Below are 25,798 nucleotides of genomic sequence, written 5' to 3' on the forward strand. Positions count from 1 at the left end.
GGTCTGATTTGACCTCCAGCACACCAAATTTATGGCAAAAGGAGTGCTTTTAAATTGAGTTTGTTTTATTTTGATCCTCTCTCTGGATATTTCTTTCATACCTCCCAGGCAGTAGCTCTCATGGGTAAGCTTATATTTTTGTTAATAAAAAAAAAAATGCAATTGGTGTTAATCTGGGCTTCCATCATGGTCCTTGAAGCTTTCCAATGTTAATAACCACTCCCAAAGAAAGGATCATCAAAAGAGTTCAGACTACGTGGTTTTGCGGTCAAGGCAGTGAGCCATATTCAGAAACGTCTACTTCCCTCTCCTTGGTCCACTGCTGGATAACTATGTGACATTTATAAGTTAATTGTTTTCTTTCAGTCCTGATTTCTTCAGCTGTAAAAGGCTACTCTTTATTTACTTATTTAACATGGGTCTCGGGATGGCAATGATTTATGGAGTGAACTAGTTAAGATATCGGGCTCTTGATCTGCCTGACCTGGGCAGGCAAGAATCTTTCCTCATTACTCACTAGCCCAATGACTTAGGACAGTTACCAACTGTAACTCGTGTGTGTGTGTGTGTGTGTGTGTGTGTGTGCGCCTGTGCGTGTGTGTATAATACATGTGATGTCTATGCATATACATTAGTTATTGTGAAGATGAACTGAGATAATGTATGTAAAGTATGTTAAGACAGTGACTGGCACATGGCACTCAACAAACATCCAGATTTTATAAGTAATAATAATAGCTAAGTGTACTTAAGCCTCCACACAAATAATTAACTAAAGAGGAAGCATTATCATACAATTATTATTCATAAATAATAACAGCAACATTTATATACAGATTTTTATGAGCTTTACCCAGCAATGAATTTTAATGCCAGATCACAAGCGCCATACTTCACTTTTCATTTCAAACTATATGACTTTTTCATATAGTGGCATAATGTAGTACAGACGCTTGAAACACCTCCAATTTTAATTCTCCTCCTCCCCCACTGCCTCCCGCTTTGTGCTCTCTAATGAAAAGTAAAGGTTAAGGGCAATCTGTTGGAGGCTAAGGCTTACTAGACAGAGCAGGCCAGCCGATGGCGCAGGGCTCAGAGAGTGATGTGAACAGGAAAGGGGACACGGAGAAACTTACGAAACACACAGAAGGTGTCTGCACTTTCGTATTAAAAATACACTACGGGAAAAAAAACTCAGCACCAAAAATAGCAGAAAAAATATTTTCAAGCACTTCTCGTTTGCTTCCTTTCGTCCTTCCAATAGGAACTATTTTCCCCCAAATGGATGGATGTGTTAGTACAATAAATACAAAGCCCTCTTGTTAGAATTCATTAAAAAAAAATAAATGTGAAAGAGACCTCCTTTATAATCACAAAAAGACACGGAAGCCAGGGGTTCCTGGGTAATAACACACATCAAGGGGCATTAAAGGGACAAGGCCTTCATTTTTACCTAATAACATCCACCCTGGAGTGTCATTGCTTAATTATGGTTTCTCAAAAGTTTGGGCAATAAAGAAATCAGACTTTATTTTCAAGCATATATTGATGTACAGCCAAACAATATAGTTGTTTCTTATCTATTAATGTGGATAAGTCCTATGCCTTTAAAGAGATCACAAATAAATTCTTGGGTGTATTTTGCCTTTTAAATATTTTGAATATATGAATTCATCAGGATTTGGGGATTAGGTAACTGCTGTCTACACAAAAAATCTGCAAAATTTTTCATTACTTTTTTATTAGTTGGCAGCAACTACTCTAACTGAACTTTTATGAAGCTATAAACATAAAGGACCTTCTGATACTGGTATGATGATAATTCTAAATTTCCTCTTTGCAGCTGTGGTTGATCCCCTCTATTTGGTACAATCTATTTTTTTGTGACTTAACAGAAAAAAAGTTGGCTCACTACCGTATTGCCTTCAAGCACTTTCTCGGGAAGTTCTTGAATTAAATCCACATGGAAACCCAATTCCCCTCTCCACCTTTCCCTTAAGGTAGTTATAAAATGTCAGTAGAAAGCAAAGCTGTTTATTTTACTTAGGGTTGGATTCTGTTAGTAAATGAGTTTCTGGTGGGGCTTATGCGCAAACCACATCTTTCAATCAGATTCTTTACATTACTAAATGTGTATTAAATTGTGCCATAAATATTAATTTAAAATTCAGAAGTTCAGATTTCACCTAAATCCAAGGGAATAAGCAGAGAGACAAACTGTTTAACAAGTTCTAGATTCATACTCTAGCTCCACTAGCAAAAGGCTGCTTAACGTCGGGGCGTAGTAAGCCAGAGGGACAACGGCGCCGCCCTCCCAGTGGGCAGGTTTCCCACCAGGCAGAGATCTCTCTGTCAGCTGACTCCTCGACAGCTTCGAGATCTCTGCAAAGAGAGTGTGGCATCCGGGCAGGGCGGAGGGCTCTCCTCCTGGCACCCGGGGAGACGGTCTGCGCTAAGGCAGGCCCTGGCTGCCCAGGATGTCTAATGCTTCAGGGTTGGGACGGTTTTCAAATACGACGGAACAAGGCAGTGACCCGGGAGGGGCCAGGAGAGGAAGGTGCTGGGAGGCTGATTCGTCTGAGATAATATGTTTTCTCTGGGCTGGACGTTAAGGGTATCTCTTGTGAAACCGAGCTCTGTGTCCAGGGTGTGATAGGCAGGAGGCCTCCCCGGGACCCTAGTCGCTCCGCCCGGCTCTCTCCAGCTAGAATCTTTGAAGAGTATCGTACAAAGCGCCACAGACAGCAAGGTGTTGCTAAGGGCATGTGTAGGTAAAGCACGAAGACAAAGACTTCTGGCATTTTCCTTTTCACGTGACTTGGCTTGGCTTTGGAGGTATTTTACCTTTTCTCTTACTAAATTCAAGGTAGTGTAAAGAAAAGAACAGGGACAGCAGCAGACACTGAGGATGGATGGTAGAGACCAGCTCCTCCCCTTTCTTTTTTTTCTCATTTTCTGCAGACCTGAGCCTGTTCTCCCCCCATGAGGCTGGACGCGGCTACCATTTGTTTCAGGGCTCTGAGGTGTCGATGTACAAATTCTTTAATTAAAGAGATACACGATACTCTTTGCTACCCTTATTTCTGTCCTGCTTCAATTTAAACATTCTCGAGGCCACAGTCGGCTATCCAGTGGTCCTCCATCTTTTTCTTTCGGGAAAAACCCATTTAATTTTGTTACAGAGTCTCATGATCCGCTATGTATGTGCTTTAAAATCTGGATTATTAGTCACATCCTCCTCTGCCGGTCTTTGAAAATACACTGAAAAATAATAAATGTATCTGTATGAAATATAATGCTATTCGAGATAATCCTTGGTTTTAGCTTCTCTGATATTAATTCTGGGGTCTCCCAGGAGCCCGGAGCCCACGTATTGGCAAGCGCTGAGCTCCCTGAATGAAGTGGCTGCCGGACGGCGTTTGCTATGGTCCTAAGTGCAACACTGTTAACCGAATGGAACTTTCGGTGTTGTCCAGGATCTACCTGCTGGCATCATCCCTGTCCCTCGGTCCACAAAAACAGGGCCTGCCTGGAGCAGAAGATCACCCTCCGACGAGGACGAACGTGTAATGGATACGCACGCCTCCCGACTATATGGGTAACCCTGTCGTCGCTGTGTCGTTAGCTTGTAGGTTTGTGGTGTTTTTTGCACTAATCATATGACCACTCAAAAAAAAAAAAAAAAAGACGACTAAGGTCAATATTCTAAGAAGGAAGGTAAAAAATAGGTCATGCATAGAAATAATATGGTCATAAATCTCCTTATTTTTGGTAATAAATCTCCTTATTTTTCCTGCTATGCAATGCTCCAAGGCTTAGGTTTGAATGATGTGTTTGACCCAAACAGTAAGAATCTATAAATGTAGCAGAAGAGGAGTAGAGGTCGTGGTTGAGAGAATGGGCTTTGGAGTCGTAGCTGGGCTTACGTAAATATTTCAGTACTTACCAGCTAAATGCGATTGGACAAGTAACTCTAACTCTCTCCAAGTCTAGGTTTTACCATCCCTAAAGGAGCAGTAATATTTATACCTATACGTTAGTGATTATTAAATAATGAAATTATGGAAAGGCTTAGCACAATTGCTGGTGCATGGTAGCTCTCCAAAATCTCAGTGTAAGTACCTATGACAGGCTAGAAGAAAGAGGTGCCAGGGAATAACACGTAGAGTTTAATTTCTTTTGGTTAGTTCTCCTCAAACTCACGTGCAGGGTGCTCAGTGGCGCTCAGGTCTAAGTGCTCACGTGCCCTGGTCGGGACACGGAGACGGAGAGGAGCGCGCGGGGCTCTGACACCTGCAGACGCGCCTGTAGCTGAGGGAGCAGAGAGCGTAGCGGAGGGTGGTGGAGACACTGTGAGGAAAGGGGAAGCAAGGAAAAAAACACGAGACAGAAAGAAAAAGGCTACTGGCAAACAACAGAAGGACATTTAGGGAGCCGGAGAAATACTTGCGATCACGGTAGCGGGGCATTAAGTAGGAAAGGCACAGAAGCCTCAGACTCTGCCGCTGAGTTAGCATCAGCCAAGGGCTAGCTTCTGGACTGTCCCTGGGAGCCGGGGCAGAGGTAGAATGCCGTCCCCTTTAGGCCTCCTGTTTTTAGAGCTTTGACATTACCACTTAATAAAAAGAAACCAATACTACTGGTAATAATAATGATAACTAATGTTAGGTGCGTTCTTGCCATGTGACAGGCTTGCAGACATGCATTAATTCATTAAACCTTCATGACACTTCTGTGACACAGGTCATACTTTATTATTGCTCTTTATACATGAGAAGTCTGTGGCTCGTGGAGATTATACGATTGGTTCATCGTAATGCGGGGAGTAAATGGCAATGCTTTGATAAACCCCAATCCTTCTCACTCCTTAGCCTGAGTCCTTAATGGGGTTGCTATAGATGGCTGCGCAGGTTGTGTACTGCACAATTCCTGGTGTTGGCTTTCATTCAGAATATGATGTGAATGGGCAACTCCGGAACTATGTAATACAGAGGCCTCAGTTCTTTTTTCTTTTTTTTAAGATTTTTTTTAAAAAGATTTTATTTTACTTATTTGACAGAGACAGCCAGCGAGAGAGGGAACACAAGCAGGGGGAGTGGGAGAGGAAGAAGCAGGCTCCCAGCAGAGGAGCCTGATGTGGGGCTCGATCCCAGAAGGCCGGGATCACGCCCTGAGCCGAAGGCAGACGCTTAATGACTGCGCCACCCAGGCGCCCCAGAGGCCTCAGTTCTTAATCTCTACCCTGTAACTCAAATTTAATGCCTCTAAGCTCTCCCTTTAATTGAGCAAGTAAAGCTTTGTCCTAACTTAATGTCTTCAGTTAGAAGAGGGCTCCTTGACCTTACCTTTTCTTCTGTACATTTCACAAAAATGGCAATTCCTGTCTACAAATGTGTTTCAAATGTAGGCAATAGTTTAAAAAGTCAAGATCACAACCAATGATCCTGCTCAAGATAAATTCATGTTAATTAAATATCCTTAAATAAATTCTAGACTCTGCTAGTCTAAACCAGAATCACTTCTTAAGTTTGAACTTCTTCATTAACTTAAAGTGGAAGGAAGAGATCTTTTTCAGCAAATCCTTAACATTGAGGACCACCATCACAAAATTCACAGGCTATATGATCGTTGTCCAAACTGCTGTGATCTGTGAAAACTGAGAGTGTCCGACATTGGCTGTCCATCCAGGTAAATGAAATCTGGCTTCAGAGTAAAACAAGATCTGTCTTTTCTAAATCCTGAGGACAGGATGGTTGGTTGCCCATGGAAGCCCAGGTTCAGATTTCAAGGCTGTGGCTGAAGTCTAGAAACATCAAAAAATCAAAATTTTATTACACGGCCAAAGCTAAAGGCAGGTGGAAGCTAGACGGTGCAGTGGCAGAGTCAGTGCGTGGAAAATCAGACCGGGGAACAGAAGCACCAGTGATTTCCCTACGAGACGAGAAGAATCTAAAAGAGAACCAGTTTCCTCGCCGGCCAGCTCCACTCTCATCGTTGCCATTATTATGTTTAGGATTACTGCTGCTTGTTGATTCATCGGCAATCACTGGCAGAAATGACTCAGGCTTTTTTGGACTTATTAAACCCTGAGAGCAGTACGCTTTCTGCCAGCACTTTGCCTGCATTTTTTCCTCCTGTAATGGCTTCCTCCTCTATCCACCTATCCTGCGTTTACTTCGTCCCTCACCCTGTGATGTCTCACGTGACCCACACGTGTGGGTCGCCAGCTTCTCAAACTCCACTGTATTCTTTTCCTCCCCAAATTGTAGAGACGATTATTTTCCCATTAGAGCAGAAGCCCAGGACACTGAGAACAGTTTAGCATTCCAAGATTCCATAAACAGCCCAAGCGATTACTCAGTTTCACACGACCTCTACACATCATTTTAGCAAATGGAGATGCATTAAATTGTTCCAACAGGTGTATGATTATAAAAAGAATGTCAAATTTTTGTGGAAATTAATATTGGAGTATAGGCTCTATTATTACTGCTTAGCAGCAAATGGTTTAAGTAGTATAATAATATGGCAGGCTCAGGGAGCCAATTAATCCATTAGAGGAAAATTCCATTTATTTAAAAAAAAGCGATTTGAGCTTTAAAGAGGAATTGTAGACAACAATTCTAAGTGGAATTCATCTTAGCAAGTCACACACTGTTTTGTGGATAATGTAAAATCCAGTTATGGGAGGCAAAAAAGGGTATCAAGGAGGCATAATTGCTATTTTTAATAAAACGTGCTTTTAAGGCGATACTGAAACTTTATATCACTGACACTAATTATTTTGGCATCTTATTGGCAGTCACAACTGGACAAAGAGTGCAAATACGTACACGCAACACGAGTTCTTGGCTTCATTGCTTCATCCCTACATACTTCGGGGTTTTATTTATGGCTAAATTGAAGCTGGATGTCAAATCTGGGTCCCTCAGAACAAAATCTTAATAATTAACTGGCAAAACTGAACATGATCACTTCTGACACACCTACACTGGTAATTATTGCTTTGAGGCCATTTACTAATGAAATTAATGTATTCATTGCCCTAACAAATTAGCATAACTCATACATAATGCCCCACATTTCAAGACCTCACTAGAAAAACAACACAATACTGCAGAATGAGGTGGCGAGGGCATTACACGGAGACAGTATTCACTGAATTACTACATGTGAAAAACCACAATAGCTAAGTGTTCGTTGCAATGCAAAATGTAAACACAATGTGGGTATTAAAGCCATTAATAGTGTAGTCAAGAGTGTACAATTGATGATTATCTTTGCACTTCAAATAAGCAGATATCACAATAGCAGTAACCATGGAATCTAATTAACTGGCTACTTTGAGAGCTACGAAGTAGGAAAAGAATGCTCCGCAGACAGCCTCTTCTTCCCCACCGCATTGATAAAGAATAGTGTTCGGCTGTTGCCACTTCTCTGCATTTCTTACTAAATGAACTCAACCGCACACTAATTAAATCCTACCCACCCACCCCCAGCAGCAAGAGGGTTAAAAAACAGAAGGTAAACATTTTCAGTATCTACATGTTATTCTTAAAGGAGAAAATGTGAAAATGATCCTCGTGTAAGCTTAATGCTTTAGTGTAAGAGTGATTTTGTTTTTATTTTCTACATGCTTTTCACTTTGAATGACAGAGATAATTATAAGTCCAGTAGGGTAGTAAGAAAACAAACCAAAAAAAAAAAAAAAAAGGAAGCTAAACTCTAAACTATCGTTCTTTGACAAGTGTAGTGAAAGGTGGAGGTGACGATTTCATTACCCCTGCCCTAGACCCACTTGAAGGGACTTGTATCCTGACATAATCATATGCTTCCCTGGGGGTGGTGTGTACAGGTGCGCCAGGCGTCCGTGCACTCATGGAGAGGCAGCAGTCATTCACTGGAAAGTTGAGGTTTGGGTTTGACTTCTGTTTGATGAAACAATGATGTTTATTGCAAAAAGACTCGCATCGACTGCATCCTTCAATTTGCAAGAGTTAGCCTTCATTCAGTACATAGAGATACGCATTTCATCACATCGTGGGACATAATTACTGGGAGCACTCCTGGAACTGATTGCAATTGAAGGCTTAAATCTTCGTGGATGGAAGGAAACTTGGGGATCCTATCATTCAACTTTCTCACTCTGTAAATAAGGAAAGAAACATTTTGAGCGCTTAAGCCACCCATTCAAGGTATCACAGTTGCTAGGTTCTCAGCGGCAGGCTGGGTTTTCTGACTTCAGTTCCAGAGCTCTTTTCATCACATTGATGAAAAAGTGAATGCATGCATTCAAAGGAAAGCAATCGTAGGTGTTCCCTTGCATCACTTAATGGGAAAAAGAACTGATAAGTGTATCTTAGAATCAGGGACTTTTGCAGTTTCATTTATATTTGTTTTTGCATTGCAGAGACCAAGCCTTAAGGTTGCTCACAGATTCTTATGAAAATGAAATCAAACAGAAATAGAACAAAGACTAAAGTGGTGAGAGTACTATATTTCTGTTACACCCGCTACATGATTGTCATTTGGTATGTGGACTGGTTTCTATTTCATTGCACACAAGAGGTCTTGAGCTTTTATAATTCCACAGCTCTCTGGGTGCATGGCTATGTTTTAGTACAGTGTGTCTATCCCTACGCTTTTCACCCTTGATTCCTCCTCCTTCCTTCCTTCCTTCCTTCCTTCCTTCCTTCCTTCCTTCCTTCCTTCCTTCCTTCCCTCTTTCCTTCCTTCCTTCCTTCCTTCCGTCCATCATCCATCGTCTACACCTTACTGAATTTCCCACAAAACTGGCCAGACCGGGTGACTGCCAGTGATAAAAACTTCAGCTCGTTACCCCCACCAATGACTCTTTTACTTCCTTATTTGCAGCACACGTTGGCGCGATGGAGATTGTGAGCTGTTCGGAGACGAGCTGTAGCTAACTTTGTGTTCTTTCCGTTGTCTTCTGAGGCCAAAAGGAAAGATATTAATAAGGCGACACGACAAACACTAACAGGCCTGTTTAGCTACGCATCTAGGGCCTTGAGTGGTAAAGGCAGCATTTACAGGAGACAAGTGAGGAAGGCCTTGAGACAGATAGAAAACTCGAGCATAACAAATGTGCTTCTTTATGTATAGAATATGGACTTGAACCAAATGAAATGTTGGCTAAAGCTCAGTTCTAAGAATATTTTGGGTTTAGTCAATGTACAAACCATATAGATTTGATACTAGTTGAAACTTAGAGTCAATACTATTACTAATTTAAAAACAACGGTAGTAATAGCTTCCAGAGTTTTGAGTGATATATGTTAGGCAATATATGCTAAGAATTTTACTATCTATAGAATAGTATGAGGTTGGCTTTATTTTTAGAATTATACTCATTTTAACCCTCTGGGGGTCAGCAAGTTTTATTATTATTATGATTACTATCATTATTAGAATAATTAACACTTTTTATGTTTCTTGTACCGTAAGCCCTACTCTACAAGTTTACGTTTAATCTTATGTAATCCTCCCGATGATCCTAGAAACTAAGTATTCTGAGCCTCATTTTACAAAGGGGAAAATTAAGGAACAGGGAGGTTAAGAAATGGAAGGACGCACATCTGGTAAGTCGTGAAGCCAAGTGAACCCTCTACCCCTGACTCTATGGTTCACACTTCTAACTGTGATATTCACTACCCCCCAGATAACCTGCTCAGATAATACAGAGAAAAGCCAAGATTTGGAGGCAAATCTGCGAGGTACCCCATCTCCCTCCTTTCTGTTTGTTTACACAGCAAGTCTGTTCTGCGTCAAAGCCTGTGGTTCCTCCTCTACCCAGAGCTCGGTGCCCCTGACTTCCCCCAAGTTCGTTTTGCAGTCCTGGATGGATGCAGCCCCTTCTCAGAGAGGCCTTCTTGGCACACCTGACCTACGTATGTTGCCGAGGGAGTCCACATATCTCCTCGGCCTCACTGATCACTGTATATATTACGTCATCATATGTTTACTGGGTTGCTCATGGTTTACTGTCTGACTCCTCAACTCTTAGCGCCATGAAGGCAAGAACCATGACCTGTTTTCTCACCAGGGTACGTGAGGACTGTCTCAATGCTTTGCAGGGAGTAGGTGCTCAAAAGTGCTTGTCAAGGGGCGCCTGGGTGGCCCAGTTGTTAAGCGTCTGCCTCTGGCTCAGGGCGTGATCCCGGCGTTGTGGGATCGAGCCCCACATCAGGCTCTTCCGCTATGAGCCTGCTTCTTCCTCTCCCACTCCCCCTGCTTGTGTTCCCTCTCTCGCTGGCTGTCTCTCTCTGTCAAATGAATAAATAAAATCTTTAAAAAAAAAAAAGTGCTTGTCAAGTCAAAGAATAAGTGAATACACTTAGCCTCTGTGTTATAACCAGGACTCTTGCTGCTTTGCCAAATGACTACTTGTGGTATTTTATACAGAGGCATAGGTATAAAAAACCAAAACCAAAACCAAAACCACTTTGCCTCAATGTGGAGGTTTTATTTTAGCATCATGGTTTGGTTCAAGTTCCTGTTATGAAAAGTTATGAGAAGAAAGACACTAGAGACACAACTGTATACCCTATTTTTACAGGCACTCATGCTGATTTTTCGGCTCGTAAGTGGCCTTTTCTGTCTACGTAGGCCTTCAAAAGTTGCATTGTAATTGGACTTTTCATTTTGCTCTAAGCTCATGGCACAGTACTTCTGGGGCAACAGCTACAGAATTGACCATCAGAAGGAGTAACTGTCACTTGGAAATTCACTAAAGAAGTATCTGGAAAGTTGATCACCTTTTCCTTAATTTCCATGACAATCAACTATCCTTTCAATAAAAAATAAAATGTGTCCCAGTTTTCTACTTAGAGTCTACGTGTCTACACGACATTGAGAGACTGTAACTTGAGCTTTCATGTGAGTCTGGGTAGGTGTGAAGATAAAAATCAAATGAGAGTTTCTTTGATGCCATTCTAATTTGGAGCAGGGCCAGTGAACGGAGGCAGGGAGTGGCAGAGTAGGTGTCTTGACTCAAAGTCACTTCTTCGATCACATCCTAACCAAGTCTGGACTTCAGGCAGGGCCATAGGAAAGAACAGGTGGTAAGTAGCCTAAGCGGATAGGTTAGCAAAGGTCTTTATGTTGTTTAAAAAACGGTAAAACATGGACACTGCACCATCATTATATAGTAGTTCAATATCATTGTCTGGGAGTTTAAGTCTGGGGAGCTCTTTTATGTCAGGAATGGCCCCCCATACCCTCACTCCTACTTATTTTTTTTTTAAGATTTTATTTATTTATTTGACAGAGAAAGACAGCCAGTGAGAGAGGGAACACAAGCAGGGGGAGTGGGAGAGGAAGAAGGTTCCAGCGGAGCAAGGAGCCCAACGGGGGACTCGATCCCAGGACCCTGGGATCACGCCCTGAGTTGAAGGCAGCCGCTAACGACTGAGCCACCCAGGCGCCCCTCACTCTTACTTATTAAGCACTTACTGCATGCCAACCACTACCAGGTATTAGATGTACCTTAATTCACTAAATTCTTGTGTCAGGTAAGTCTTATGACCTGCATTTTATTGATGAGGAAACTGAAGCATGAAGAAGTAACTTGCCCAGGGCCACCGAGCAATTAAATGCCAGATTCAGGATTCAAACTCCAGTCTGACTTCTACCCAGTTCCTTGCCTCCCACGGTCCCCTATTCTTTTTGGAAGGAATTTTCCCAGAGGATCTCAGGCAGGGTGAGTTCATTTTTTTTTTTTTTAAAGATTTTATTTATTTATTTGACAGAGAGAGTGAGAGAGCACAAGCAGGGGGAACAGGAGGAACATTAGAGGGAGAGGGAGAAGCAGGCTCCTCGCTGAGCAGGAGCCCGATGCAGGGCTGGATCCCAGGACCCTCGGACCATGACCTGAGCCAAAGGCAGACACTTAACCATCTGATCCACCCAGGCACCCCCAGGGTGAGTTCTTAATAAAGTTCCCCATTTTGAAGGCGGGGTGGAGGCTGGCAGAGGAATAAGCCGCTCCCTTCCTCCAAACACGACTGTCTGCAGCTCAGTTACATTTGGACAGAAAGGTAGAGGGAGTGATTTGTGTGTGTGTTTTTAAAAATGGTCTATTGGGGCACCAATAGCCACCAATTGGGTGGCTCAGCCATTAAGCCTCTGCCTTCGGCTCAGGTCATGATCCCAGGGTCCTGGGCTTCCTGCCCGGCGGGAAGCCTGCTTCTCCCTCTCACGCTCCCCTTGCTTGTGTTCCCTCTCTCACTGTCTCTCTCTGTCAAATAAATAAATAAATAAATAAAATCTTTAAAAAAAAAAAATCTTAAAAAAAAAGGTCTATAAAATCATGCTGAGAGGGGAAAACAGAATTGAAAGAGAAACATAATTTTATGTGTTTCGAAACATGGTACAGAAATGGAAGGGGGGAGAAACCACTCCTCATGATCCATAAGTTTAAAAAGATGGGATAAGGGGGAAATCCAGCAAAGTTCTATAAAGCACAAGTCACGATTTGGCCATTTGAATCTACTACGGTTCGAATAATGACCCTGAGATATAATGCCAAAGAGTAGCAGTTAATGTGACACAATTACCCCATGAGGTGGATGGTGGGTCCTATCCACTGGCCCCACACTTGTAAAGGGCTGGGGTTGTCTGTCTGTCATGCACAAGCACGTGCAGACGTACCCACACCTCCACTGAACTATAATATTTGGTATTTTATGACATCATAACAACGTCAAAACATTGTTGGGGCCAAGACTGTTGTCTGGGATCTGGAATTTTAACACCGAGCTCTGGGAGCATTGATCTCTGAGAACTCCCCAGTGGCCTTTCTTTCTTATGGCCTTAAAATCCTGTCCTTGCATGTCTGCGTAGTGAGGGAGGTGAAGGACGAGGAGAGCCTTGCTTAAGGAACAGCTTGGGCTGATCACGCCATGCGGAAAGGCTGGGCACGGCGGACTTCACCGAAGCGTTGGAAGCCTCCCCTGAGGGTTGGGGGGTAGCCGCAGTGTCCTGCACCGCATGGCCGGGAGTGCCCACCCTTAGTGGTGTTCACAGACCTCTGAGTCCCAGATTCTTAGGGCCGCAGTGCTAAAAATCCGGTTCTCTCAGGAACTCTGTGGTCTCGTCAGGCCAGGGCCTCAAGGAATGCCACATTGCGGGGGTCAGGTGCTAAGAACTCAGGGACTGAAAAAGACCCAGATTGGTGAAACTTACGAGAAACATTACTAAGGGGCAATCAATCTTCCTCTGGCGACAGGCTGGCCGGAGCACAGGGCTGCTGAGTGGGATCGCTGGAGGGGTGAGCGCTGGGACAGCCCGTGTGGGCAGCCGGCCTCCCCTTGCAACTGAAGGGTGAGCTGTGTCTGGAGCGGGAACTCTGGGTGACCTCAAGGAGCGATGCATGAGGCCTGGCCTAGGACACCCGTGAGAATGTTCTCTGTTATGTTTATAAACTTTGCAAAGTTATGCTCCCAGTTATATAACCCCTATGTGGTACCATAGTTAATGAAAAATAGCCATGCTGTTGTTTTGCCCGTGCTGGGCTTTACTATATAAGGGTTAAACTCAGTGCTAATTCGCTGATGTGACACAGGATGCGATCTCTCGAGCACCAGCCACAGGTCAAGTCAATCTTCTATTTCAGGAAACTCGTAGCAATCGAATTAATATACAACCATATTAAAGTCATTTCAAAGAAGGAATGCTAATGAGTGACTGAAATTTGCGGCTTAATCCAAAAGCAGAGCAAGATCACCCCATAAAAATAGCTATAATAATAATTTGTTGACTCAATAGTTTATCCTTGTTTTTATTTTTCGCGCATCAATCTGTAATGCCAAATGCCCATTTTGAAAAATGCCACCATTCCGTCTCCTCCTCCCACAGCTGCTTCATGCTTGCTTATTGCGAAAGAGCTCATCAGCTTTTTTCGATAGCTTTCTAATTCTTATCTTTGTCATAATAATAAAAATAAATAAAACTTGGATGCTTTTCATCTTTGCATCCTTCTCCCACCACACCTCCACGTAGACATACAGCACCGAAGTGTTGCTTTGCAAAGAGGACACACTCAACACACGTCGGTTGAATAACTGCAATGAATCGGCACAACCAGTTGCTGCTAAAGCTCACTTTCACCTGAAGTAGAACCTGGAGGCTCAAGTCAATATTTAATTAACGAACTAAGAGTTGTGTTAAACCTAATGAATTGCTGTATCTACAAATGTCATAACGTTTCTCTCTTAAGAGATCACAAAGGGACTCTGATGGCCAAAGAAGTGCTTGGATCGGTAAACTATTTGGAGAACTATAAAAATCTTAGTGTCAGTTGGATGAATAAAACATTATATAAAGTAATAGATGGCTGGAGCCATATCCTTCCACTAAAAATATTCCATTTCATAAGCACATTCGGAGGGAAACAATATGTTTGTGATATTCAAATACATTCAAGACGACAATATGTTCTTTTCCTTAGTTTTCTCAGAGGACGAAGTATTCACCAGAATCACTTGTTGGCATACTTAAAAGTGCTGAAATGATAATATTTAAAATATTTATATTATTTATTAACATTTTTTCAAAGGTAGTATTTTAAGAGTTTGAACCTCACGATCGTTTTTCTACCTGGATCCTACAGCTCCAGGCAGATTCCTCAAAACAGAACGAGGGAAATAAACCTTTTTTTTTTTTTTTTAATATAAGACATACAAGACTGGTTACAAGATGAATAAAACTCATAAAAGAAAATAAAACAACCAAATATCAAATTGAACAAGATAAGAGTTATGATGTTATTTCACCTTTTATCATCTTAGATATGAAAATTTAAAAATCCTCCATTTTCCTTTGAAAGAAAAATAAGCATATAAAATGTCAACAAGGCTTCTCTTAAATTTTTAACAGACTCATAAAAAAGTAAACTGCAAAAAAACTTGAGAAACATTTTGCATATGATTTCCATAAAGTTGTTTCACTTCCGGAAAACTCAGAATAGTACTGCACATGTTCTGCCCAGCACAGCGTGGGGAAGAGTGCCAATGAAGAGAACCGCAGATTTCAGAGTTCTTCTATCAAAACTAATGTGTTTTATATCTTTATAATTGAGTGTATCCTTGGATTTTCAAATCATAAGTCTTGTGGAACCCACCACCACAGCTTGAAAGGGGATGTGGCATGTTTCATAACATTTCATGTCCAATTTCCTCTGAAGGTGTCTCCGTGTTAATTTCTCTGGTGTTTGGGACTGCGGCTGACCCATGAGTTTCCCGTAGAAGGGGAACGAGCGCTCACATCAGCATAAACACCATTGTTTTCTCCTGGTCTAAAGCAGTCAATTACTCAGGGGGGAACAGATTGCTTTAAATCAAATGTAAGAGGCTGGGGGGCATATCACGTTCTTCTAGAAACCTGTAGTAACCTGTTACCCTATTTAACCTATTTCTCAAAGCCTCTTCATGAAAATCTATTTCCACTTTATGGAGGAGAACGGCGGGTAAACAAAGGCAAGTTACAAGCTTAAAAGCAAAGCCAGAAGAAAAAAAAAAACAAAAACCTTTTCACCCCAGGAAACACTAAACCTTTCCTCTCACTACGGCCCCCAAATATCCTCACTGCTCAGGTTTAAATACCTATTTCTTACAAATATTTTGGCTGTGTCGTGCCATGTATATGTAAATTAGTGAAATGCTGACCATGTATTTTGTAAATCTCATGTAATTCTCCATGATTTTCATAAATGTTAAATATGATTAATGTACCTATGAGGAAATTCTCACGTTTAGGAATAATTATCATAGTTCTTTCACCTGTGAGCAACTACTTTACTTCTGCAAGTCCAACACAGGGTGCGGAAAACCAGAATTTTGCTTTGGAAAGATGGCGCTCCCTTCCTCCTTGCCCTGCCACCCATCCAGGCTCTGTTTATGGCCTGTTCCTCGCTGTAAGCTACATCTTCCAGATGCGTCGTTAGCTCTTGGAAGCCACAAATGGGTGAGGATGAATCTGTTCAGAGTTCTGAGGGGAGCTGGTGAGAGCAATTAAACCACTTATGCACAGCTATGGGAAACACCCAATTAGAAAAGTATAAGAAGATAGTAAAGCCAAGAAACGGTATATTTTGGTGGAAATTATGGCTATAGAAAAGAAATGGAGGTCAAGAATAGAAAAACCTTGAAGTCTATTCTTCAAGCATGGGACAGAAATGTGTGACTTGACTGGCTATCTGCCTAATGATGACCTCGAGTATTAACGTGTATGAACAATGCTCACAGATTTAGAACATTAGCTCTCCTGGACCAACAGCCAATTACTTACTCGGAGTGCAATGCCTTTCATATGTGAACTCATGGGTTATAAATAATTTGTTTCCCATCATCAGAGCTCATCTTTGAACAAATCATGGCAAGACGAACAGCTGGGTTTCTTACCACAGAGGTACAGCTTTCGATCTAGGTCTTTCTTCCTGAACAGAATTCTATTAGGAAAAAAATGTGTTTTGAGTGAGAAGACTCCTTTCAAAATTATATGTGCCAGAGAGATACATATAAAACATATTAGCATGTATCCTACTTCCCCCCGCCATGCTAGCAGAAAATAACAGCGCCAAAAGGATAGTGAAAAAGAACACACTGTAATATTTAAAAATCTGGTTCTTATTTGATCCTTGGCATCTTCTTTGCATCTGTATGTGTCATTTTATGGAAACAATCTCCAAGGGTCTTCTAGCTAACAAGGCATGAAAAGGTAATCCCTTAAAAGTGCCTTAAACCTTGAGTTCACACTGGCATTCTGACTTGGGATGCTCTTTGAACCTTTGGAAATATTCAGGGCTCACAGTGTTAGACCATCATCCTGAAGAGAACCCACATATCTGGAAGCATGGCTAGGCATGATATACAACAGGCAAATTAGTGTGTGCTAAGAGCATGACCTCCAGAAATAAAGCCAAGGCATGCTTGGAGGAAGGATGTACAGTAATGGACACTTCCTTCTAATTCCATAACCATATAATGCGTTGGGCCTTAAGGCAAGTGAGAAAAAGGAGACCCTCACCTGAAATTAAGACATGCACAGGGCACAGCCAGATTATGCTACCTATGGGAGGCTTCAACGAGGGCAGGCCAACTACAAACATTCGCTATAGCAGGATAACATAATTTTTCTTCTAGGAGAAATGCATTTTCTTTAGAGCTTAATGGAGAAGAATTTTTAAAAAGTGCATAAAAAATCTACCATTTTTTTCAGAAATTAAACAAGGTAGAGAGATCAATATTGCAAAACATTACATATCTTGTAAAACAAGATATCTGATTGTAGATATCTTCAAGTCACAATTGCTTTTACAATTTACTTTTCTGCTGATCTTTAGAACTCAAATGTATTTTTTGAACAGTAGTTTTGTACAAATATCACTACCTATTATTTGATTACAGCTTTTAAATTGGCTCATAAGAATTTTGAACAAAATCATAACTCTATTTTATGTTTTGACATCTGTAAATACATACGTCCATCCATAAACAAACGACAAGCAAATTACCCCAGAATGTTGTCATTAACTTAGGGCTTTCTATGAGACCCCAATAGAAAAGATCTCTCCCTCCAGAAATTCTATAATATTAATTGTCTGAGTTCTTACCACTCTGAGCCCACAAGTCTTCCATCAGTGTTATATGTGTGCCTGACTGGTTGCCACAGAAAACCATAAGCTCTCAGATGGCCTCTTTCTGACAGCTTCTACAGTTTTTAGACCTAAACCACAGAACAGCGATTAATAACGTGTGATGAGTGAATAAATAAATGTGGATAAATTCTTCTTCTTCTAAGGGATACCAGATTAGTCTCATAATTTCCTTTAGTGGAATTTAGTTTTAGGATAGTAAATTGAGGTTTTTAAAATTAATAGTAGCCCAAATAACTAGCTAAAATGGAGAGGACTGGTATGACTAACATCATCCCTCCAAATACGAGGCACTTCCAAGCTATGTCAAGTCTCACTGCTAATTTATTTTTTAGTTACAGTTTTATAACAACAACAACAAAAATGGAAACTAAATGTCCCAAAACAAAAGAATCATTAAGTAGATTAAGATGTGCTTGTATAATTAAATATCTCACACCAATCAAAAATGCTTTTTTGAGGAATTTTTAATGACTTGTGGAGAAGTTTATATTACGCTTTGAGGAGGAAAAAAAGAGGCTATCAATTTGAATGTTGGGGTGCTTGAGTGGCTCAGTTGATTGGGTGCTGACTCTTGATTTCCGCTCAGGTCATGATCTTGGGGTCGTGAGATCAAGCCCCACATTGGGCTCCACACTCAGAGCAGAGTCTGCTTGAAGATACCTTCTCCCTCTTCCCCTGCCCACCCCCTGCACTTCCTCTCTCTCAAATAAATAAATCTTTAAAAAAAATAAAATTTAAAGCATGGCTCAATTATGTGATAAAGAAAAAGGAGAAGAAATAGAAGGGGGGGAATTTATAATAGAAATTTCTTCGTAGTACCCTTTAGGTGAGTTTTATTCTTCTCCATTTCTGTAGTTCCTGAAATTTCTATAATAAGCATATGATAATTTTATGATTGAAAATTTACGAAATTGTACGGAGGAGGGTGAATTTGAATGACAAAGAAAAGAAAAAGCAAAACAAACAAAAATGGCCTTAAAAAATATGTTTTTATTAGGGAAACTCCAAAGGAGCTAAGATAGCAAATGTCAGGAACATACAGTACAGACATTACAAAAAACCTAAGATATTAAAACTTTTTAGTTTTTTTCTCTCAAAATTACTGCCAAACATGTTCTAGTCTAAGGGACACATTTTAGTATTGACATGAAAACATTCTGAAATTAGAATGTTCTAAATTTCTTCTTTTTTTTTGTCATTCAAAAGCTGTTAATAAACCTTACAATACCCTCTTATAAGAGATGTTTTAAAAATCTGAATTGCCAGATATAATTCTCAGTTCACTGTTGGCCCACGTGTCTGACCAACTTCCTTCCTTCCTTCCTTCCTTCCTTCCTTCCTTCCTTCCTTCCTTCCTTCCTTCCTTCCTTCCTTCCTTCCTTCTTCCTCCCTCCCTCCCTCCCTCCCTCCCTCCCTCCCTCCCTCCCTCCCTCCCTTCCTCCCTCCCTTCTACGTAACATGATGAAGATGTACTGTGCACTGTGCTTAGGGCAAGTGATAGAGTGTAACTATGATGTGGTCCCTTTCCTCACGTTGCTAACAGTCTAGTGAGGAGCAGACACTCTTAGGAAGAGGCTATTTCAACAAAGTGTGAGGGACACTGTGATGGGGTAGATGGACACGGGGTGCTGTGGGGCATGGAGGAGGGCACCACCCCAGAGTGGGTTTCCCAGGGTGACATTTGAGCAGACACCTGGAATATCCAGGCGAGAGGCAGTGAGGTGGAGAGGGTCCCGAGGTGGAGAGTGTCCTGAGTGACAGAGGACAAACACACAAACACACAGAGAGGGCAAGAGAGTCTGAGAGAGAAATAGAAGTAGAGAAGGACAGTGACAGAGACCCAGTGAAGAGACACACAGAGCAAGGGCTGAGTGAACTGGTAGTGGTTCAGCCTGGCTGGGGTGTCAAGTCAAGAGCTGGGGCCTACAAGGCAAGCGAGGATGGGATCATGCTAGTGGCCTTAGGCCCTGTGCCACATGAAGGATGTGAGCTGACTCCTGAAGGACTGAAGTACAGAGTGAGAGTTTGAAGCATGATGTGGTTTAGCTTCAGAGAGATTATGACGAATCCTGCGTGGATTCATTACATCTCTCATTATTACGCCTCTCATCGTATTTATGTCTCTAATTGTCGTGCATCTCCTTTGATTTGTCACGTTTTTGTCCCCGTTATTCCAATCTGGTGGGGATCCCGACTCAGTTTGCCAGGTCACTCCAATCATCAGTCTTTCAGGGATAATTAGTCACTTCTTCTTCTGTGTCTCTCAACGCTTCGCCTGTGCACGGAACGTGGCAGCTTAATTTGCCTGTGTCCTGGCTGTCCAGCCGCCCTGGTGGCAGCACAGTGCTCTGCAGGAGAAAGGGCATGAGCTTAGGGCTTGGGCAGAACAGGCTGCAGCCCTGCTCCACTGTCTACTTCCTATGTGCCCTTGAACAAATTTATATCGCTCACAAAAATCTCAGTTTCTTCATCGGAATCAATACCGATCTCATATGCGTTTTGCAAGGATTGGAGGAAAAATCTCTATAAAATGCTCGACCTATGCTAGATGCTCAGAGAGTCCTCTTCCTCCATGATTGATTTCTTTCCATGGTGTTTCCACAATGTCTGGTAAAATGTTTGCACATAATACATACTAAAGGCATGGCTGCTAAATGAATGAAGATAATGTTTAATGGACTAAAATCTCCCAAGTCAGATATTTGTCCTTCATTACCTATTGGACATTTGTCTGATTTTATTTAAATTCTTTTTAATAGTGGATCCTACGATACACCTCCCGAATCTATGTTTAGGATCGAAGGACTTATTTCCCCAATGCTGGGAGTGCTGCCAGCCCTGCCAGCAGACAGCTCTCAGCAGCGGCCCTCCTCTGACACTCTTGATGTGGAGATCCACCTCGCCCCAGGTCATGCCCACTCCCAGGGTCAGTCTGCATCCAAGGCCTAGTCCACCCAGAGGTAAAAAGATGGTTTCCTCACCCAACTCTGACCGTCTGCCTGGTTCAGAGTTCTCAGGGGCTTGGCTGAGGCCTTGTTTGAGACTGTATTACAGCCCAACCTCTCCCTCTACCCCAGTTCTGCTTCCTTCCTTTCTCTCCCTTCCAAGGGCTGATCCCATGCCAATCGTTGACATACCCTCATCTCAGAGTGTGCTCGCTCTCGATGCAAACATATCTGGCACACCTCTGAAGTCAAAATCAACCTTTTTCCTTTTGAAAATGCCTTTCAAAAGCCTTAGAACGCCATGTGATATTTTTCAGTGATTGGCTATGTTTATTAAGCCTCCTGTACTGCAGGGCTGTGTCTATGAATGTTTCATGGTACGCTCCTGTGAAACCGCACTGTTTCAGTGAATCCCCCTACTCCGCAGTTCCCCGGGGAAAAATAAAACTTTCCTAGCCAGAGTTGGAAGTAAGCAGACTCCAAGGGAACAGTTTCCTCCCATATTTTAAAATAGTATAATTTATAACATGAAATTAAAAACAACATAAATTAGTAATTCAATCTCAGCATTCCAATTTAATGAACTAGAGGTTTCATTGCATTATTGTTTTGTTCCACTGGACCAATCTTTTGGTGTATGAATAGAAAGTTCTTCTTTATTAATAAGTAAGTACATAAAAAAAATTAAAGGTGCCCTTTGTGCAATTATGTTGATGTCTCATAGGAGTGTAAATTCAATAATTTAAAATATTATTTTCTTAGCATATTCACAACCACAGTAGATAAGAAAGTGAAATTTGTGTCTTTTTAGTTTAAACTCTTTTAAGTGCAGTGCGGCAAAGCTATTGCTCCCTAGTGGCACGTGAGAAGCACTTACCGGGAAAATTGTTATTGGATTACAGTTCTGGCAGCATAAAATGTGAAAAAAAAAAAAAAAAAAAAAAGGACATCTCTGACATCCAAAAAGTGACCAAGGATCAGAGAGGTGTAACACCTACATAAGATTCAAAGTCAATGTAAGACTTCTTGTCTACCTCAAACAAAAGTGACACCTGGGATTTTAGCTGTAGCTCATTCATTACTATTTCACAATACTTCATCAATTATAATTTGGATACACGGTAGATGCAAAAATCCTATTATAAATATTTTTAAATTCTGCAGATCTGGTAAAGGCATTTCCCTAAATGCTCATCCTTATCTAGACATCATGGTCTTATTAAGAGATCTTACTTGCCCCTGAAGAATGTAGGTCTATACATGGAATGTCACTGCCATATGCAAGATTGATATTTCCTAGACTAATTTCTTAACCTTCTTTTGCCTGAACAGTCACCCCTCCTATAGTCTACAGCTTTCCTATTTGCTCCCACCAACTCTTGTTCATACTTCGGTTTTTCTCCACTCAGACCACTTTAGCTTGTTGTATGCACCTTCAGACTACTTTCACACAGACAGTAAGCTCTGAGAGGGCAAGAATCCTATGTGTTTTATCCCCAACTACACCCTTGGCACACAACCTAGTTTCTGGCCTACAGCAAGTGCAGAATGCCTGTCTGCTGACTGGATGAACACATGGGTGAATATCTGGCTTCCACCTTCATTTTTCAGGTTGACTAATGTTTCTCACTTCCAGCACTGGATATATGCAGGCTAATAAACTTACAACAGATTCTTTTTGATCTCAAAGTCTATGAAACCCTCCCCCCCCATCTACTACCCTCTTGGGTAGTTCTATCATGAATTAGAACTAAAATTTTATGATTTGATGAATTTGATATATTATTTATTCAAAATTAATATAAGTGCTTAAGAAAAGGCTGAGAAAGCACTTCTATATTCAGAATATGTGTGATTAGATATCTTAAACACTTATCTAGCTATAAAAAATTCTATATAAACATACGCTAAGTTTTTTAAATGTTTAACTGAGTAGGCAAGAAGGTAGAGGAAATCCTCAGGGGCCAAACATAAGTGAATCCATAGGAGTAAGGGTTTTTTGAAACCTTTTATAAAACCCAAAATAAAAACAAGCAAAACCCAAATAACTTGAGAGGCAACTGTTATTCTTTGGGGATCTGAAATTCAGCCTTGATGAATCTGAGACAGGAAACAAATCATAGACACCAACTAACTTGGGGATTCTGATAGCCCAACACCACATAAAGCCAAGATCACAAAGGTCTTCACCTATAGGGAATTGGGTGAAGGTGAAGAAAACTTGTCTTACAGGGGAGCAACAGAGAAACTTATGTCTGGGTAGAGGGAAAATTTTCTCCTGTTAATTCATAAGCCAGCTCTCACTCAAGGTTGTAGCCTATATATTTATACTACCTATCTTACCAAAGGGAAAAAAAATTCAGATCCAAAAATCATGTCAAAAGATATTCTGATTTGGAAGTTCCAAATTGGCAGTAAATATCCTCTATAGAGGTAAGCCCCTTGAAACTAAGTCTCAAGGCATTTCCCCAGATAAAATTCTATCATATATAAAACTGGACAAACAGTATAAAATAAAATAGAGAAATTAATCTCAATATACTGGTAGCCACAATACATTGAAATGAATGAAACATTCCAGTTAGAAGACAAATGTTGGGAATAAAAGACAAATATTGGATGAAGGAATTAAAAAAAAAAATACCACATATATGCTATTTACAAGAAAAATATTTAAAATATAAGACTAAAAAATGCTTAAAATACAAGGATAAAAAAGAAAAAATACAAAAAAGAATTGGTATATTGCAGTAATGAGGTAATTCAAATAATTCAAAATAGACTTCAATACCAAGAGCATTACTAGATACTAAAAAGGTTATTATATAATTTGAAAATGTAGGGGCACCTGGGTGGCACAGCAGTTAAGTGCCTGCCTTCGGCTCAGGGCGTGATCCCGGTGGTATGGGATCGAGCCCCACATCAGGCTCCTCCACTATGAGCCTGCTTCTTCCTCTCCCACTCCCCCTGCTTGTGTTCCCTCTCTCACTGGCTATCTCTGTTAAATAAATAAATAAAATCTTAAAAAAAAGAAAAAAGAAAAAAGAAAATGTTAAACATACCTGGAAGATATCAAGTTCTAAATGTGTTTATTAGTATTAATACAGCCTAAGAGTATATATATCAAAAATAGAAAGAACTACATAAAGAAAATGATAAATATACTTTCATTGGGGGATATTTAATACAAGTGTTTCAACAATTGCTAAACTGAGCACACAAAAATGAGTGAGAATATAAATTTGAAAACCATATATAACACACTAAAATACTTGTATAAAACATCTAACAATTGAATTTGAAATTGACCACCCACTATACCATAAAGCAAGACTCAAAAATATTAAAAATATTTCTAAATAAATAATGAGTCAAGGAATAAATCATAATAGAAATTAGAAAATACTTAGTACAGAATAATAATAAAAATACCAAATGTAATCAATATCAAAACAAGAAATGCAGCTAATGTGGTCATTAGAGGAAAAATTATAGCCTTAAAAATGCTAACAATTAGAAAAACAGAAATCCTTTCAAAATTAATAAGCTATATATCTAAGCTTTAGAGATATAAAAAAGCACAGAACAAACCCTAAGAAAATGGAAGAAAGGAGAGAAGAAATAGATAAAAGCAGAAAATAATGAAATAGAAAACAAACGTAGAGAAATTCAACAAAATTTAAGATTCGTTGTTCAAAGAGATTAATAAAAGTCATAAAACTAAGACAAGATTAACCAGACAACTGTAAAACATTTTAATATTTGGAAGTTAAGGGGGCCATTACAACAAAAGTTATGGAGATTTAAAAGAATAAAAGATTAATGTGAACCACTTTCTGCCAATAAATTTGATAACATTTATGAAAAGGATATGTTCCCAGGAAAATACAATAAAATTTGAGTCAAGGAAAAAGAAAAACAAAGAAGAAACATATATAGTCCTTAAACAATTAATTTAAAAAATTAAAACAGATTAAAAATTTCCTACCAAGAAAATGCAAAGCCCAAGTAGTTCTGCAAAGTAGTTACACCAAACATTCAAAGAATATGTTATTTCTGCACATAAAATCTGACAGAGAATAGCAGAGGAAGAACATACCTCGAGTCACTTTACGTGACTTTTAGTGTAAGCTGAAAACCAACACCGTACAAGAGCTGTGTCAGAGGCAAATCACTATCCTCTCTCATCTGTCGCAGGAGCGCACATGTCAAAGTTCCCAAACAAAACTAACAAACAGAATCCCAGCATGCATAAAACAGAAAATATATCAAATCTATTGTAGGTTTGTTACAGAAATACAAGTGTGACTCAACATTAGAAATTCCATCGATGCATAGTTTATCATATCTAGCAGATTAAAGGGAAAAAACCACAAATCTTCTGAAGATACAGAGGCATTTGAAAATAGTCAAATTTTATTCATGAAAAAAGTTCTTAGTATAAAAATGAAAGGGCTTTTCTTAAACTCATAAAGGGTGTCTGCAAAAAAAATCTGATTACAATCATGATACATAATGGTAAAACTTTAAAATATTTTCTTTAAAATCAGTTACCTGACAAGATGCCAGCCCTCAACACTTCTATTCATCATTATATTTGAGCCCCTTACTAGTACAATAAGAAAAAAAAATGACATAAGAATGAGAAAGAAGAAAGAAAAGTATAATATGCTGAGAACATACCTGTCTGCAAAGATCTATAAAGAATATTCCAGGAAACTACTGACAAATTATTAGGATTAATAAGAAGTTTACTAAACTGTCACATAAAAAAAGAGTTAGATTTCTCTATACCAGTAATAATTAAAAATATAAAAATTTAAAAGGATATTATTTATAATAACTATAAAATGTAAGGGATCCAGGAATAAATTAACAGAAGTCAGACAAGAACTTTATGGAACAAAATCTGATATTTACTCGAAGGATATTAAAGAAGACCAAGAAAAATTTAGAGGTTACTATATTCAAGGATAGGAAGTCTCAATTTTACCAAAATGTCAATCCTTCCCAAATTGATCTATAGGTTCAGTGTAATGCCAACTAAATTTCCAAGGTTTATTTTTTCTCCCCAAGTACAATGGTGAATATGGTAATTATGAAATTTAAATGGAAAATAAGAGAACAACAACAGCCCAAGATATTCCTAAAGAAGTTGGAGTGGTCAGCACTAACGTAT

The 25,798-nt window shown here is 40.1% G+C and overlaps 1 long non-coding RNA gene across 2 annotated transcripts in view; it reads right to left on the minus strand.

Moving 5' to 3' along the window:
- LOC123795245 (uncharacterized) overlaps window positions 1-25,798 on the minus strand; it is a 170,904-nt gene that overhangs the window by 11,555 nt on the left and 133,551 nt on the right. The window lies entirely within an intron of this gene.

Source organism: Ursus americanus, chromosome 12 (assembly GCF_024610735.1).
Source record: "Ursus americanus isolate L20-20 chromosome 12, mUrsAme1.1.p, whole genome shotgun sequence".
NCBI classification, from domain to species: Eukaryota; Metazoa; Chordata; class Mammalia; order Carnivora; family Ursidae; genus Ursus; species Ursus americanus.